Below are 16,789 nucleotides of genomic sequence, written 5' to 3' on the forward strand. Positions count from 1 at the left end.
AATTGCAGATGTCAGGAATGGAATTCACCAACTGGGAGGAGACGAGCAGAAAGGGAGATTACTATTTTTATGTAAAATAAATCAGTCTGCTAATCGGGCTGGGATTTTGCTGCTGGGAGTTAAGGAGGGCAAGAGGAGAACCGTAATTTTTAGAGCTGCCACTTTAAACTACAGCCCCTCTTGCTTCAACACTGCTTTGATGCTGCATCAGAGAGGGAGCATCTTGAAGTGCTGTAATGTCAAGGCTTAAACAGGCATATTTTAAAGTAACAGGAAGTAAATTAAGCCAATTAAACCATCTTAATGCTTTGACTTTTTTAGAGTGCTTGCTTACCAAGCAGATTTTTCTCAGCTTTCACAGCAATGATCATTACCTACATTTTAGGAGGTAACTATTTCCCAGCTTTATAGGCTCACACCTAAAACTTTCAGTTATCCCTTTGTTTTCAAGCACAGTTTGTGCATATAACATGGAGTTCAACAGTCTTCACACCCTTGTTGGGACCCCTTGTGTCCGAAGAGAGCCAGAGCAACACAAACAAGCTGTTAAAATCCCTGCCAGGCTCCCCTGCTGGCATTTGTGCCCAAAGAGGGAGAACCACCCCCAAGACCCTACTGCTGCCAGGGTGCCAGTGCTGCCTGGGCCGGGACACCGTACCCAGTGCCCCTGTGCCCTGCGGCAGCTCGGTGATCTGCTGGGTGCTCTGTGGGGGCTGCACTGAGCTCATCAGGGCTTTCCTGCTTGCCCAGCAAGCCCAAGGTATGAAAGCCCTTTTCCCCTCAACGTGGGGCCATCATAGGCTGTCTGTTTGCAAACTTCCCCTCCCTCCAGCTTTGAATCCATTGGGCAACTTCCAACCAGGAGACAAAAATGACCCCCATGTTCTGACATTCCTACCTATTGCTTTAAAAATAAAAGTCCACTTCTGGAGGAGATACTGGTCTGAAGCAAAGATTCGTCAGGTACCAGCTACATTGGGAAGCAATCCCAGAATGTGGTGGAAGCTGAATTGAAAGATTTGAACTTTCAGCTTTCGCAGATGATGGACCAGCTTGTCCCTTCACATCACCCCGGCTAGGGTATACCCAGGTAAATCTAAAGGCCTTTAAGACTTTTCATATTACTAAAAGAGCAAGTCTCATACCTCAAGTTTGGTCAAGAGCCTTACTGCTTTTAATCTTCATTTTTTTTAGTTTTTCTCTCACCCTCTCTCAGCACTTGTTGAGCTTTTGCATGGCGAGCCTTTAGTGCTGGGTGGAAGCTGAGCATCACACGCATCAAGATCTTTACTAAAACCCAGTGTAGGTCACCACACAGCTCATTAAATAAAGGGACATACTCTGCATGCCAATTAAGAGATTAAATTATGGAACAAAGCAGAGGAAGAACTAAAATTTAAAATCCCCTTGTATTTTCCGGCAAGTCATCTGTCAACTGGAGGAGCTATTCCACTAACTGAAGCTCGTGAAGAGCCTGACATAGCCATAACCGTGAATATGTCAAATAGTTATGTCAACTGAGGTTACTGTGAAGTTGAAATTGTACTGGCAGTGGAGTCCTCTATTGTCATGATTCCTATACAGATAGAAAGATGAGGAAGGAAAGAGAAAAAGAGCTATAAAAGTTTACTAGCACAAGTTTAGGTATGTTCTGTTGTTTGTGAATACCAAATAGTGTAATATATGTATCAAAAATGCCAATAAAATATACATAGCAGAACTTCATGGGGCCATTCATACATACAGTATGTTTTGTATTGACAATTATCTTAAAGAAAGGATTTTAAAATGTTATAGTGGGAAATTAGGAGAAAAAATAATTCAGATAGAATTTACGCACACTGCTGAATTCACTGTTTCAGCTGGTCTTTACTTTCCAACTTTCAAGTCCTTCGGATGCCAAAAAACTCTGTCTGTGTGTACGTGTGTGTGTCTCTACAGGCAGAAATGTGTGTGCCTTGGCAGCAATGCAGAGCTGAGCATCTATCCCACGTACAAACCTGGTCAGGTTGGAGACAGCGTTCCCGGGATTCTGCAAGGTTTCTCCGAGAGCACACCCTGCACACCACCAAACCTCTGGGCCTGATGTGAGAAGCAGCAGGGGTGCTCTGTTTTAAAACACAGCCACACCCACGGGAACAAAGCCCAGTCCATATTTTTCCCTGTAGACAACCTTATCCAACACTGTAGAGATTTCAGGGCAGAAGATGCTTCACTACACTTTTTTTCCATAGTGGACTAGCTTCAACAGGCTGATGGCAGCTTTAAACCTATTTTTCTGAAACCCTAGTTTACTGCAGAGATGAGCGCTAATATTCATACAGCGGCTACACCCACCCTACAAGCCAGACAGGCTAAAGCCAGTGCCTCTCTAAAATTTATAAAGCTGAACTAGCCCATTGCTATGCCCACACTTGCAGCTGAGACTCACAGTGTGTTAGCTTGGACACTGAATGCACTGTAATAAATCCTGCTGTAAATCTGTCTTACAGTTAAACATGACTGTTTGTGTCTGTCCATGGAGATTATTCCTAACTCCTCACAGCTCTGAGCTGGGAGGCTGCATGCATGAGGTGCTGGATCCACAGTGAGAGACCCCTTACGCTCCAGGCTTTGCAGTGGTCAGCATTACAACATCTACATCTCTTTCAGATCTAGCTCTTAGTAACCGTAATAGAGCTCGCTCCTTATATAAACATTAGTCTTCAAATATGACTCCAGCTACATAGTCCTTGAATGGGACTGGATTATAAAGAAATAAATAAAAAAAAATATTAAATGAGTCATCACATTCATAAGAATAAAAATGTCGAAGGTTTCATGCAAAGATTATCTTCCAGGACTACAGGAACCACAGGGATTGGAAGGACACACTGTGGGTCAGGAGAGATGGGAAGGGATTTTATTTTTATTTTTTTTTAAGGAAGAGTAAAAAAATGTGATAGTTTGTGAAAACTCAAACCTGCTGCTTCAGGTCTGACTGTCACCCAGCCTTCATAACAATGACATTTTTGGATGAGAAACAGGATGATTTCAAAGAGGTAGGAAAGGCTGCTTCATTTGGATAGTACCAGCGGACAAGACTGACTTCTGAGATGCAGAGAGGTGAGGCTGGGAAGCAGCCTGGCTTCCCAGTCCCCCCGAAGCTCAGCATACCTGTGCTTCTTGCAGGGCAAGGACAAAACCATGCCTCCTATGCCTGCTCCGCAGCCAGCAACGGAGCTGCCCGTGGCCCTTCATCATCACATCCACGGTAACTCATCTGCCCTGCTGGAGAACGGGGAAGGCAGAGGGGATCGGCCCATTCATGGTGCCTCTAGCCTGCCTGCACAGGGGCAGGAGTCAACAGATGTAGGTCACCACCAGTCATCTGTTACCTGCAGTGCAGAAAAGCCCATTACCAAGCCCATGCTGAAGATTTCTATACAAATAACTTCACCTCCCTCAAATCTGCTCTTAACATCATCATCCACCCCACTATGAGCTGGCTGGTTAATTTGAAACAATGAGGTTTGGAGCTAGTCTGAAGTGTGGTATCTGTACCAGAACTGGATCAGTAGCCACAGAGCTGATCGTGGTTACACACAAACTGTGATTTATCCCATAGCGCCACAGTTACTCTGTAGCTGTCACATGTCATTGTGTGAGGTGTCATGTCACATCATTGTCATGGTGACATGTCACCATATTACTGTGCAGTTATCATAGACATACAGTTAAAAGCCCTCACTACAACTGTTTCCACTTAGGTATTTAGTTTCTTAAGGATTGCTGACTGAGATGTAGAAATTCCTATCAATCATAATGTCAGCTCTACAGAAATTAAGCTACTTTTAGATGAGGATTTTAAAACAAATGTAATCACACAGAATAGTGCCTATTTCTCAAAAAGTGGGTTACATCCATCAGTGCGATGACACAAAAAACTAGGTGGAGGCAAGGGAGGGTTCCTTCTTTTGTTTTACAGAGATCTCACAAGAAAAAAGAATACTAGCTGTGAATAAAAACAATCTTGAAAACATAAAATTAGTACTGCAACTGCAGAAATGTCTTTCTGAGTTTGCAGAGAGCCTCAAAAAGAAGGTATAGAGACATTCATCTACTTCAGCGTGCGGGGACCAAGATACCAAAAGCTTTTACGGCTAATACCCTGTAATCACACAATATGTCTCATTCACAACCTCTAGTAGTTACTACAAGGTAGCTGGTAAGCTCAAACCCTCAGCTGTTACAGGTACACTGTCAATCTTGCCCAAACACTTCATGGAAAACCTGCCTGAGATTTGTCTCCACAGAGATTTAAAGCTTCACAGCTGTGTATTATCTTGCTTTAAAAATACATCTTTTGTATTTTGAATGAAGACAAAGGGAAGGAAGAGGACATTTTTCCTAATGGAGAAAGCGTGAAGACCTGTACCTGCAAGGAAACTGAAGCAAGATGGGAGAACATGTGCATGTATACGCATAAGTGCATATAAGTGTGTGTATGCCTGTATATGTATGCATATATTTCCTTAATTGACAACATAAAGAACTATAATTATCTGTTAGTTTTCCTGCTCCTGAGTGGGGACTTGGCTAAGGAAGCAGAGAGTAACCAGAAGGCAAAGAAGAGGTACCTTGTTCTCCTGGAACTAAGAACACTTATGTGGAATTCTCTGTCTCAGAAGAGGAGAAAGAAGAATTGCTATTTTCATTCAAAATAAATCAGTTTGCTAATCAAAGTGGGGTTTTGCTTCTGCAAACTGGGAAAGAAAAGGAAAAAAATAATATTGAGAGCTGTCATTTTAATGAACAGCCTTTGGTGGGACTGCACAAGGTAAAAGTCAGCATAAAATTTAGCCCAGATGTTCAGTTGGAATAAGAAACTTTGTCTTAATGTCATGTTTTTCACATTTCCCTTCTGAAATCTTAATGTAATTTATAGAAAAAAGTTGTATAAATGTTTACAGTTCTGTATTAGAATTGTAAGCAACCTAAAAAAGCTAAATTCACCTTAGGATCTCCTAACACTACTCCCAAAACCGAGCTTATCCTTTGTAAATTGTGCCTGTCAAAGACTATATATGACTCTGTATTACATTGCAGTGTTTTACCTCCACGCACAGATGAAGTCTGAAATTTCTTGTACACAAAAATGAGCATTTTGGCATAAACAATGTGATCAAGACAGTTTCCATCCTCATCACTGAATCTTGATGGTTTTCTTGAACTTAGATATAACAGTTCCCCACACACAGGATATTGTGTGTGATACAAGCAGTTTTAACTTGAAAGCTCACTCCCACCAAATGTCTGCATTTTTGTGTGAGCCAAGAAAGACCAAAACTCAACTATAACGTATTTCCAAGAAAAAGTCTTTGCTGTTATTCTCTCAGGCACAATTTGTTTCCTAACCAATGATGTTATTTAATCAAAACTCACACTAGTCTTCCTAAAAGCATTTAAAAAACAAAACAAGAAAGAAGAATTTCTGTTCCATAGCTTAGTTCTTAATCATCTAATCAAACTTGATAAATTTTCCACTCTCTCTCTCCTAAAATGAATTCTTGGCAGCCTTCAGTGAAAAAAAAAAAAAAAGTTCATGTAGAAGTTCAAAGCAGCAATTTATGTTTCTGATAATTTTAAATTAATTCCTAATCTATGAAGCATAAAGAAACTATGCTTGAGATGCAGCCCACATCCAGCCATATGGCTTAAGGAGACAGTCTCTGTGATGTGTGGCTGCAGATCTTTCTGTCCCTGGCATACACACCTGAAGTTCATGCCCCCTAATGTAATTGGACAGTTTTGTTTGTGAAAATGGCCTGTTCTGCCAAATGCTGAAGTCCTTGCTTTGACAGATATATCACTTTTCCAATGTGAGTGTATTTTGAAGAGAGCTGACACATGATCAAGTTCTCTTTAATATCCTTCAACAAACCTGACAGTTGTCCAGCAGGGTCTTGTGCCGCATCCAACTGTCAGCTTCTGCAGAGGCATTATGGGAAAACTGAGTGAGGAAAACAGCAGTAAAGAGGAAAAAAGTGATTTATGCTTCTCTGTGTATTCAGCTTAGTATTAAAAAGAAGTACCTCAGCTTATATGTATTTTAGCAGCCCTACATGGACAAAGTCCCTTTAGGTTCTGGTAGTACAGGACAGCAACCTATTTATATTTTATTCTTTTATTTTAGGGATTTATTGCATGTCTCATCATGAAGCACCCCAAGTCTCACCTGCTCAGGTAGAAGTATTTATTTGAAAACAAAATGTTAAGAGTAATGAAGACTAAATGTTCTCATTAAGATCCTTTCCAAATCTGAGCTGCCTTATATATACCAATACTGCATGGTTGTCTAACTCTGAGGTGCCTCAGCTTCATGCAGTTTTTAGGAGGGTCTTTCACTTACAAGACAAGAGTTCTCATGTACACAGGAAAAATTATTTGTTTAGTGTTTTGCTGCTTACGTGTGCCATCCGTGAGAAAGTCTGTGTTTCAGTAGAGATCTAAAAATATAAGCTGAGAATATCCTCTTCAAATTGTTATTTAGGCCAGATGTTGTCACTTTGTCACCTTAAAATTTCATTTTCCTGCAGGAAGGTAGAGCCTGATTGAAGTCACTTTGTGTTACTTACTGAAATGCAGCTTGCAACGAGAAGGAATTGAACTGGACCAAGATAATAGCATAAACCCCATCATCCTCACCATAAAAATGGCATCTGTACCCTCAGACTGCAGCTGTTTTCTTTGTCTGAAAACTCCCTCAGCCTGTCTTCTGCCATGCATTGAAAGAATGAAACATTTCTTAATGCTCCATTCCCTGCAGTGAATCTCTTTGGTCTGCAGCCCTGTGCCAAAGTGGCCCACCCTGGCTGCAGTGGGGCTCTCCGTGAGCCCATGTACACAAGCTGGGTTTAGCTACACGAGATTGCAGCCAGCTCTGCCCCTGCACAGGGTCAAGCCCCATGTGGAGAATCCAGAGCAGGCAGCCACAGCCTGAAGGGGCTTGAACCTGGAGTAAGCAGCTCTGCTGTAAATCAAGCTCACACTAATGCTCACCCTTGCATTGATGAAAATCACACATGTGAGCAACACTAAAGATGTGCAAGTGCTGAGGTTCTACATAAAAATGACAGAAAGATCCTATGAGACAGAAACACAAGTGTTACCGAAACAATCATAGAAGAGTTGGTGTGAGCTGGAGTACTGGAGAATGACCATGTTACCTCTGTTATTCCAGTGCCCCTTTAAATATAGTGCTGAGGTGACTGCCTACTTAGCCTACGGTGAAGGCCACACTTGTCTGCGGTGAAGTCCCATAATCTTAGTTTATTGCATCGCATGTATTGTATTTGCTCAAGCTGTTGCCTGAGGGGGTGCTTGTGGGAAATGTATAGCTTTCTTCTCCCCCCTCTCTCTCGCAGACTATTTAGGCTGACATTTATCAATAAATTGCACATATTGTTATACATTTTTCTGTCGGAGCAGCGCTACAAGATTATGTGATGAGCACATTTTATCAATCTAGTAACACTTCTTTTTTTTTTTTTTTTCCTTTCCTCTGTACAAAGATTTTTGCTGCAGAAGTGACTGCAATGTCACAGCTCCAGCACAACCTGATTGCTAAGTCAAACCAGAGACCCAGAGAGTTTTCACCGCAGCCCTCGTTTCAGGAAACATTTCTGGGGAGGCTGTTTCTGGCTGCTCTCCCTCCCCCAGGTCCGTGGACGGCAGAACTGTGGTAGAAACGCAGCATGGCCCTCTGTTCCCCACAAAGCCCATAAATCTCCCACAATCAGGCGATTCCTGCATTCTGCAGTTCTGTGTGTTACATTTTTTCCCGCATGGGCTAAGCCACTAAAAGCCACTGCCCTGACCTCCTCTAAAGTTTTTTTGTTTGTTTTATTTTTTCCAAGGTAGCAGTATAATGACCCTACAATCAAGATCATGTCAGTTAATCCTCTTTTTCAGATCAGCACAACTCTTCCTCATGCATTACATTTAAATTTTCTTTTAAAAATGCCTTTGCTTGAAAGACAAATCATTTGTCTTCAAATTTCATCTGTCAAAACCTAGACAGCTTATTTCCACAGTATACTTTTAATCTTGCTCTGAAGTTTGCTTCTTCTGTTTTACTCTCATTAGTTGCACCCACATATCCAGATTATTTCAAAATGCCACTATTTTGGACAACACAAAGGAAGCTTCTAGTCACTTCAGTAGAAGAATCAGATTTAGAACTATTTAAAAGAAAAGGGAGCAGGAATTTATCCTCATGCCTGCTGCAATACATGTGGGGCAGCCCATACCCTGCACAACCAGGTCCCTTGATTAGAATAAAGATGGAAAAAATTGGGGAAAACTTATTGCGACCATTTAGTACGTTTGAAATAGAAGCTGGGAAAGCTGCTGAACACCATCTAATCTAGCACTTATGCGCGCACCGTTTGCTACAAGACTTGTTTAACCATAAGACGCAGTTGGCATCATAAGCAAGCGTGATGCCTTTTGGAAGGAGACAGAATGAGTTTAGAAGAGGTTAGGTCCCCAAACAGTGCAGAAAACCAATACCAAAATGATATCATTTGCCCACCTGGAGGGAGCTTACAGCTGAAGGTCCACCCACCCACCACAGCAGCCTTATTTAACTCTTCATTGAAGGTTACATTTACATGGCCGACCGCAGCACTCTGTACACCTCCAAAGGAGCCCTGGTGGCTAATTGGCATGGACTGAGGTGTACAGTGATTCAGACACAAGTCCTAGCACAGCACAGCGGGCTGTGCCACAGCCCTGGAGGTGGGCATCAGTGAGAGCATCCCTCCAGAGCTGCAGAAGCTCATGGCACCTGACAGCCTGCTCCTGGTCTAGCCTGACACACAGGCAAGCAAGCAGGGATGCCACCCATGCTCCTGTCACTGCAGCTAAATCTCAGACCAAAATATAGCTGATTGTTGGGTTGGTCCTCGATTTACTCCACTAGCAAACAGGTGTATCCTGGTGGACATAGCAAGAATTACCATGGAGGTCCGCACAGAGACATTTGGCACCAAGTGCTCACTGTTACTTCAAGGACAGTCACATGGGCAGGAAATATTAAGGGTCACACCACATTTGTGGGTGGCAGGAATGATGATTATTGTGCAGACAGCCTGGCTTTTACTTCTCCAAAGCTGTTGTGGAATTTTTGCTGGAACAGCCTAACTACTGCAGTTCTGCCGCCCCTAGCTTTAACCCAGAACTAGAGTCACTGCAGTTATGAAGAATTATCCAATAAACTGTTTTAACTTTAAGTCTTAATGAAGAAATTCAATCAGTTTCAACTAAACTATTTTCTTTGGTCCACACTGACTAGCAGACACTACACTGAAATAAAGAAAAGAATACTACTACTGTAGTAAAAAGAAACAATGAAAGAGCTCACTGGTTATGTAAAATTACTGCTGTAATTGTTTCATTATTAAAAATGTTTTGGTAAGAACATTTTGTTGAATCAAGATTGATAGCAACAAAAAGTAAATTCGAGAAATAATCTAAAAAGATGTCAAATACTTCTACACAAGAATTAAAATAAATAAGGAGAGTATTTTATGAAACATTCTGACTCTTTGTTCATCCTTTGATGGTTAGACACACACATCAGTGAAAGATTTGTCAGAAGCAACCGTCAGAGTTTCTAGTCTTTAGTGAGTTATGCGCTAACTGAAGTCTCTGCATTTGTGAAGTGTTTATGATCACTTCAGAATTAACAGCTTCCCATGAATGTCAGATTTATGGACAATCTGTTAAATATTTGAATCAGATCTGCTTACCTGAACTAATCCATCTGAAAAAAATACATGTTCTTCTCAAATGCCAAGGGTTATGTCATGTCATTTTGCCAGTGCAAAAGAAAACACGTTGTTATCAAAGAGAAATTTGCTAACAATCTGGAGGATGTGTGATATACAGAAGTATATGGATTATTGACTCTCCAGTGCAGCTTGTTTTTCACATTCATAATTATTGGCTGATATATCCTCGTGGTGAATGGAAGAATAAAATCAACTCAAAGATACGGTTCTGAGTTTAGCATTAAAATTCAAATATCAAATTTCCCAAATATCCAGGAGACTGAAATAGTATAATATATACACAATACAGTGAGTGAAATCTGCTCTGTACCACAAACAGTGGAAAATTGTTGCATGTATTTAGTAGACATACTCCGCCCTTCTTCTAGTGCAGCATTTCAGAAGCATTTCATATCACGCATTACTGAATTGAGTCCCACAGTGAGGGACTAAATGGAAGAGGACAGGAAGAACAAAAGATTGGGAAGGAGGAAAAGGTACAAAGAAAATATAAAGGAGTAGGGCAGAGAAGAGAGATGACTGGATAAAAACTGACAAAGAGAAAACCACGTGTGAAAGAACTGAAGCATGTTGCAAACAACATCTCCAAAGCAGGTAAGTGTATCTGAAACTCTCTGGACTGAGTCTTCTTTTTTGTGAATGCTTACTTTTTTATCCTAACTCTTCTCTTCTCTGCTCTTCTCAGTACCTCTCAGCTAATTTTATTACCTTTCTACCTATCTCTAGAATATAGGGCATCACTTTCTTTCTCCCAGAATTTCCCCTTTTTCTCCATTTCCTTCCAAAACACGTGCAACAGCCACCTGTACTACTTCCGTGATTCTTAACACCTTTTTTTTTTTTTTCCTGTAACAATTTATGGCACTGTTGATTCACAACACATACATATATTGGAAGGATCCGCTCCCTAGCATTTCACCACATCTACTCGAAAATCCTTAGCCGTGTATACTCTGTTCCGTAAAGCAGCAGGGTGCTCCTGTTGCACAGTTATGTTTCATTTGTGACATGATCCGATCATCCTAGACTGTATCATTCCAGAAATAGTGACAGCTTCCTCACATCATCCTTTTCCAATACTCTTGGATTCAACACAAGTTGTTACAATTATACACCGTCCCACTAATTCAAGATACCCATATAAATGTTTCTTGCCAAACGTACCTGTACTTAGACTTCATATCCAAGTGTCTGTATATAACATATGGACTTAATCAATGTATAATTTAGACATTTTATTAGCACATCTCCCAGGGAACTGGTTTAGCTAATGATAATGAATGGTCATGACTATCATGTAACTGGGATGGCATTTGCAGGGGAAAAGAAAGAAAGAAAAATCCTACCTTCATATGACCAGTGTCACGAGGTTAAATAGTACTAGAGCTCTACACTCTTGCTTTTTAATGTGGAAATGACTAAATAAAACATTAAAAAAGAGAAAATATGCATGAAAGATAATGAATGGCCATTTTATTAACTTTGCCATTCGTGTTTCATCTCGGTAGGATAATAAAAGACACATAGATCAGCAAAGCTGTGATGTGATGACCACACTTGGACCTTTCCCATTCCCCAGTCTCTGAACCAATGACAGCCTCCTCCTCTCTTTGGTTCAGCTTGCAGATGCTCAACAGCTCTGAAAATCATTTTGGACCACAGAAAAGTCAGGAATCCAGAACATAACTGTTAATAATTCAGGACTAAATTTTCCAATTACATACCCAAACGAAGTAATTAACTTTCTAAAAACTAGAGTTGCCATGGATGGAAAACAGCACATGTGCAGATTAGATCTCTTAAAAATAAAACCTGAATTGCTAAGGGAAGTAACACCATTTGTTAATTCTAAGGCTATGCATTTTTCTGGAACATATTTTACCCACATGAATTTTGTCCTTAACACTACAATCTCTGCAGATACACGTCAGCAGTTCCTGCCTATTCTAGCTTGCACATACTTCTCAAGAGGAGAGAAGGAAAAAGTCGTCACTAATATAATCTATATAATTTCATAAGAAATTCTCCAAGCAAATGTCTTTTCAAAGACTTTTAGCCCAAACGAAAAATTCAAGGTTTTAATAATTTTAATAAGCTTCTGATAGGCATTCAAATTTGAGGTGTTTATCCAAATACCCTCAAGCTTCAGAGAATCCCTTATCACTGCTTCAATTCCTAATAGCTGTCATTCCAATAAATATCAGAGCAATTAAAATCTCCATCAATCAAAAATATTGCTTTCTTACAGGCTTGTCATTTTTTTAAAAGCAAATCCTGATCTACCTTTTCTAACAGCTCTTGAATTTTATAGCAACATATAATAACCATCTGACTGCCTTTATTTCCATTTAACTTTTATCTTTAATGTCTCTGCTGTTTCAACCAAAATATTTATAACATTTTTTCCTTTGCACACTTAATATTATTGTCTCCGTTTCCTGCTGTATTTTGCTTTGCATCCTATGAGGAGGGAAGGCAAAGCCAGTGAAACCAGTTCTGGGAGAGAAATCCAAATTTTTCATTAGCGTTCACAAATCTTATCAAGAGAACAAAGACATATTCCCACCATGAAGATGCAAAAATATTTCCATGGGCAATGCTGACCATTTCAACAAACCTGGACAAACACCCTAAGAACAACCCCTCCTTTCTCTGTAGTGTCTTGGACAGAAGAGAGATTGAGATAATAAGCTTAAGAAATCAGATCTAGCCTGTAAGTGGAGTTGTAGTAAAGAGACCCAGAAAAAAAAAATTGTTCTTACTAAAATGAGGAAAAATTAAGAATTCTGCTCTTCTCATGCCACTTTCAACCCGAAAGCGGGATGTCCACAAGGAATTATCACATAACTGGCTCCTTTCCTAGAGGAAGAGGAGGCAGGCCAGGAAAAGACAAGGAGATAAGGAGATATGCAAGTTCTCACATATTCTGCAGGAGATCTGACCACTGATCTACACCGACCTAGGATGAACACGAGTGGAGTTTGGAAGAACATTCTTCCATTTTGTATTTTCTTTACTGCCACCAGGACATGACAGAGGAAAGATTTCCACAGCATGCTTCAGGGAAGTGCCCATCTTTGTTAGCCTTCTGTTTCTACCCCACCAGGTTACACTCTTTTTTCTCTCCCTTCCTCTATCACACAGGTTTCAGTGTACCCAAATAAATCCATTTCTAAATCAGACCTCTTATTTTGGTTTGGGTTTTTTTGATCTACTATTTTAGGAACGAGCCTAGCTGTTAATGGAGCCCAGTTATCTGATCTATCCTAAGTCCTATGGGCCCTATTTTCATCTGTAAAAACAAGCACTGACGGCTGCCTAGGCAGATGACACTTAAAGGTTAAGGAGGTTGGACACTGTTTAGAGGACAAACTGTCATTCCATTATTTTCAAACCCAAGCCAATGTTTTGCAATGCAAATGCAACAGTTTTCTGTATATTTGGTTTATTCTCTTTCATGTTTTGGCCATTCCACACTCTCCAGAGTACTATTAAGATTAGGAGAGTTGCGTGCAGTGGTTTAAAGAATATGAAAAGAGATATCGTCTAGTGTATGAGTGAGCTTCTGCAGATTGGATCCTTGAGTGACTTTAACCTTGACATTTTTTTTAGAGATGTCAGACAGCTATTTTTGGTAAACTTACATTTCTTGGTAGCTCATAATATATTCACAACACAAAATCTACTTCCCAGGTAATTTGGCTGACTGAGATATGTGCGTGTGTGTGTGTGTACGTGTTTCAAAACATGGTACAAACTTCAGAAAAGGAGCCAGACAGATGCTATTTGGTTGATCTAAGTATTAGTCTTATGGTTTTTATATACATAAATCTCTTGCTCTGGATTGATGTCCAGTTCTATTTATTCTGCCAGTAAAGCAAAAGGTAATAGTAAATGTAGTATATTGCAGCTTTAGTAATCGTGGATGAGTAACCATTAGAAGAGTCGGAAGACTGCAGACCACAAACTCAGTGCACCAGTCATATCAGCCAGATCCCCCAGTATATCTGCTTCTCCCAAAATGTTGCTAATATACTTCATGAAATACCCCAATGTTCACATCTGTCAACTCAAACACAAGGATGACATAACAGAGGTCTGGCGCTGGTGGAAACCATGACCTCCTCATCAGAGGTCTGTTGCTATGTAGGCAAATGCCCATTTTCCTATAACAATACTTTGAACTCAGTGTAGTACGTTATGTTTTAGCATCTTTTGAGCACAGTTGGTCAACGCAATTTTAATTATTTCCCAGACTATTTCTCTGGATCAAGTTTTTCATTGAACCAGATTCACCTTTTGCTGATTTATTCATTCTGTGTCAAAAATAAAAGTTTCAATCCCTTAATTTAATTAAAATGTTCTTGACGGAGATCATTAAATCTTAGAGAGATGTTTAATTCGAAATTCACTGTATCCACAATGGTAGTGATTGAGTAACAGAAAATCAACTTATGTCGTAGTAGTTTGTTAGAATATTTGTTTACTCTTCAACTGAAGCATGCTAATTACAATAAGAGGTCTTCACAAGCAATCCAGTTAGCAAATATGATTGGTTAATAGATAAGGAATGATTCGTGATTAAAAACATACAAAACCAGCATCAGCAGGAGAAGGTTATCAGACCTGGGGCCGCATTGTAAAGCATCAAAAATTGGGTTGTCAAACACACTTGGGTTGCCATGTGGATGTGGAATCAGACATATTTTTATTGTATGTACAAATAGAAACTCACATGTACATCTGTGTCATTGGAATCGTAGTGGCAGTGATGTTTGCTGTTGCAAACACTGGTCACCTCTGATCCACGTAAATGTAGCATTTCCTCTCCTTAAAAAAAGAGACCCTCACAAAATCAGGAACTCTACGAAGGGATCATAAAAACATTTGACCAAGCTGTATCCCAGAAACAATTTGAGCTCTTTAGAGAAATTTTGATTACCGCATAAGAAGGACTACAAGCTCAAAAAACATTTACATTTGTTGCACTTGGGCACAACTGAAAATCAGGAATGACTCCTCTTCAGTGTAGTCATTAATAATGTGCATTCCAGATTAAGGATTTCTACAGGAACAAAAGTCCTTGCTGTTGGCCTCTGCTTCATAGAAACTCTTACATGCAGAGTTTATAAACAGGTTGTGAAAAGCTTAAATAAATAGGGTATCAAAGGTGGATGGTAGCTCATTTTTAAGTGATTTGTGCAGATATGGGAAAGTTATTTGTTAATTAATAAACAGAGAAAGTCCATTAAGTATCATGTTCTATTTTTGTTAACTGGGAAATTATTGCTTTTCTTGACACAAGGTTATTTTAAGTTTGGGGATTTTGAAATAAGAAAGGATTTTGTTAACTTCTCCCACAGTCATTGGGGATCTTTGATTTTATGGTTTAATTAAAAAAATAAAATAAACATTGCTTTTAGCAGGACTTCCGTAAGCAAACAGCTCTTGAATAAATACACTACACCACGATAGGAAAATGAATCCCATTATAACACGTCTGTTGTTCTCTCACCTTGTTTTGCATTTTGTCAGATACACACATGCTTTTTGAACCTGTCATTTAAGTTCCAAGGCTTCATTCCCCTGCATCCTGCTCATTCAATCTGCATCTCTTACAGTTGATTTCCTCTCCTCTTTCTAATGAGTCCTATCATACTCAGGTCTGGTACTCTCTTTTTTCCAGGTCAGCCTAAATGAGTATCTACTCTCAACTTCTTTCATTTTCTCAATATCCCTTCAACCATGCCCACAAACGCAGTCCCTCAGCAGCAACCCCTAGGATCCCCTAGCAAAGGGCATGGTGCCCAGCTGGCAGGTCTCCCCCAGGACCCAACTCCAGAAGGCACTTTAGTCAGGGGATGCTAAACCTAGGCAATCTCAGCAGCCTGTGAAGCTATAAACCTGAGTCAGAATTCACCCGCCTCTACCCTTAGTTTACATTGTAAATGTGAATGGAAGCATTTTATTGTAATTAGCTGGAAGGGGTACAGATTGTAGTTGTTTTATAGAAGCAAAACTATGAAATCTATAAATGTAAAACTGTTATGGTGGCCATAATACATTCTGAGCACTAAATTAAATTATGTCATAATATATAGGCCATTTATTAAAGATATAATGTCTAATAGCTCTCTCTTTTTTTTTTTTTTTTTTTTTAATGAGGAGTTCCAGATTGAATATCTTGGCAGCTGAACTTTTCTCTTTAGTCACATAGGTGCAGACTATGACAGGGTGATCAGAGCTGTGTCCCAGCCTGGTGTCATCAGGACTTAAATGCTGGATGACTCCCTCATCTCTCCAGCATCTGAAGATGAGAAGAATGATGTGGGGCACAGCACCAACATTCTGACTGACCCCATGGAGCAAATGTGTCCCCATACCATGGGGCAGCTCAGCTGAGCTGAGGGCAGCTATTGGAGCTTATACTTTCCTCCCTGGAGGAGCAAGGAGGCTGCCTTGCAGCTTCAACCCTTCCCTTCTCAGAACAGAAATCATGGAAGTTATGGAAGTGTAAAGCACCACAGGATACCCTTACCTACTGCCCTGTATTTCTGCTAATACGATCACTCAAAAGGGTACTGGGGGCTTGATGCTACCCTACTGGAAGTCACCAGTGACTCAGAGGTCTCTAAGGAAAGGACCGGGGAACATCAGCACATTGAATGTACTATCAGTATAAATTTTTGTCAAATACTGACACATGTTGATCTAGCTGGAGATCTTAAGCGGGGCCAGGATCCTGTAATCCTTTCCTGGGTGGGTAATTTACTCTCAGAATAGTCTTGATAGTTCCCTCAGGACTTCACTGAATATGAATTAGCAGGAGGAGGTTTCTTGCAAGGCTAAGCTCCTCACGGTGAAGGAACCAACTCCTTTCACTGATGTTAGCTGAATGTTCGTAAAGAAAGATGGATAAACTTACAAAGCTGTGGATTGCTGAGTACAGGAAT

Source organism: Rissa tridactyla, chromosome 4, assembly GCF_028500815.1.
Source record: "Rissa tridactyla isolate bRisTri1 chromosome 4, bRisTri1.patW.cur.20221130, whole genome shotgun sequence".
NCBI classification, from domain to species: Eukaryota; Metazoa; Chordata; class Aves; order Charadriiformes; family Laridae; genus Rissa; species Rissa tridactyla.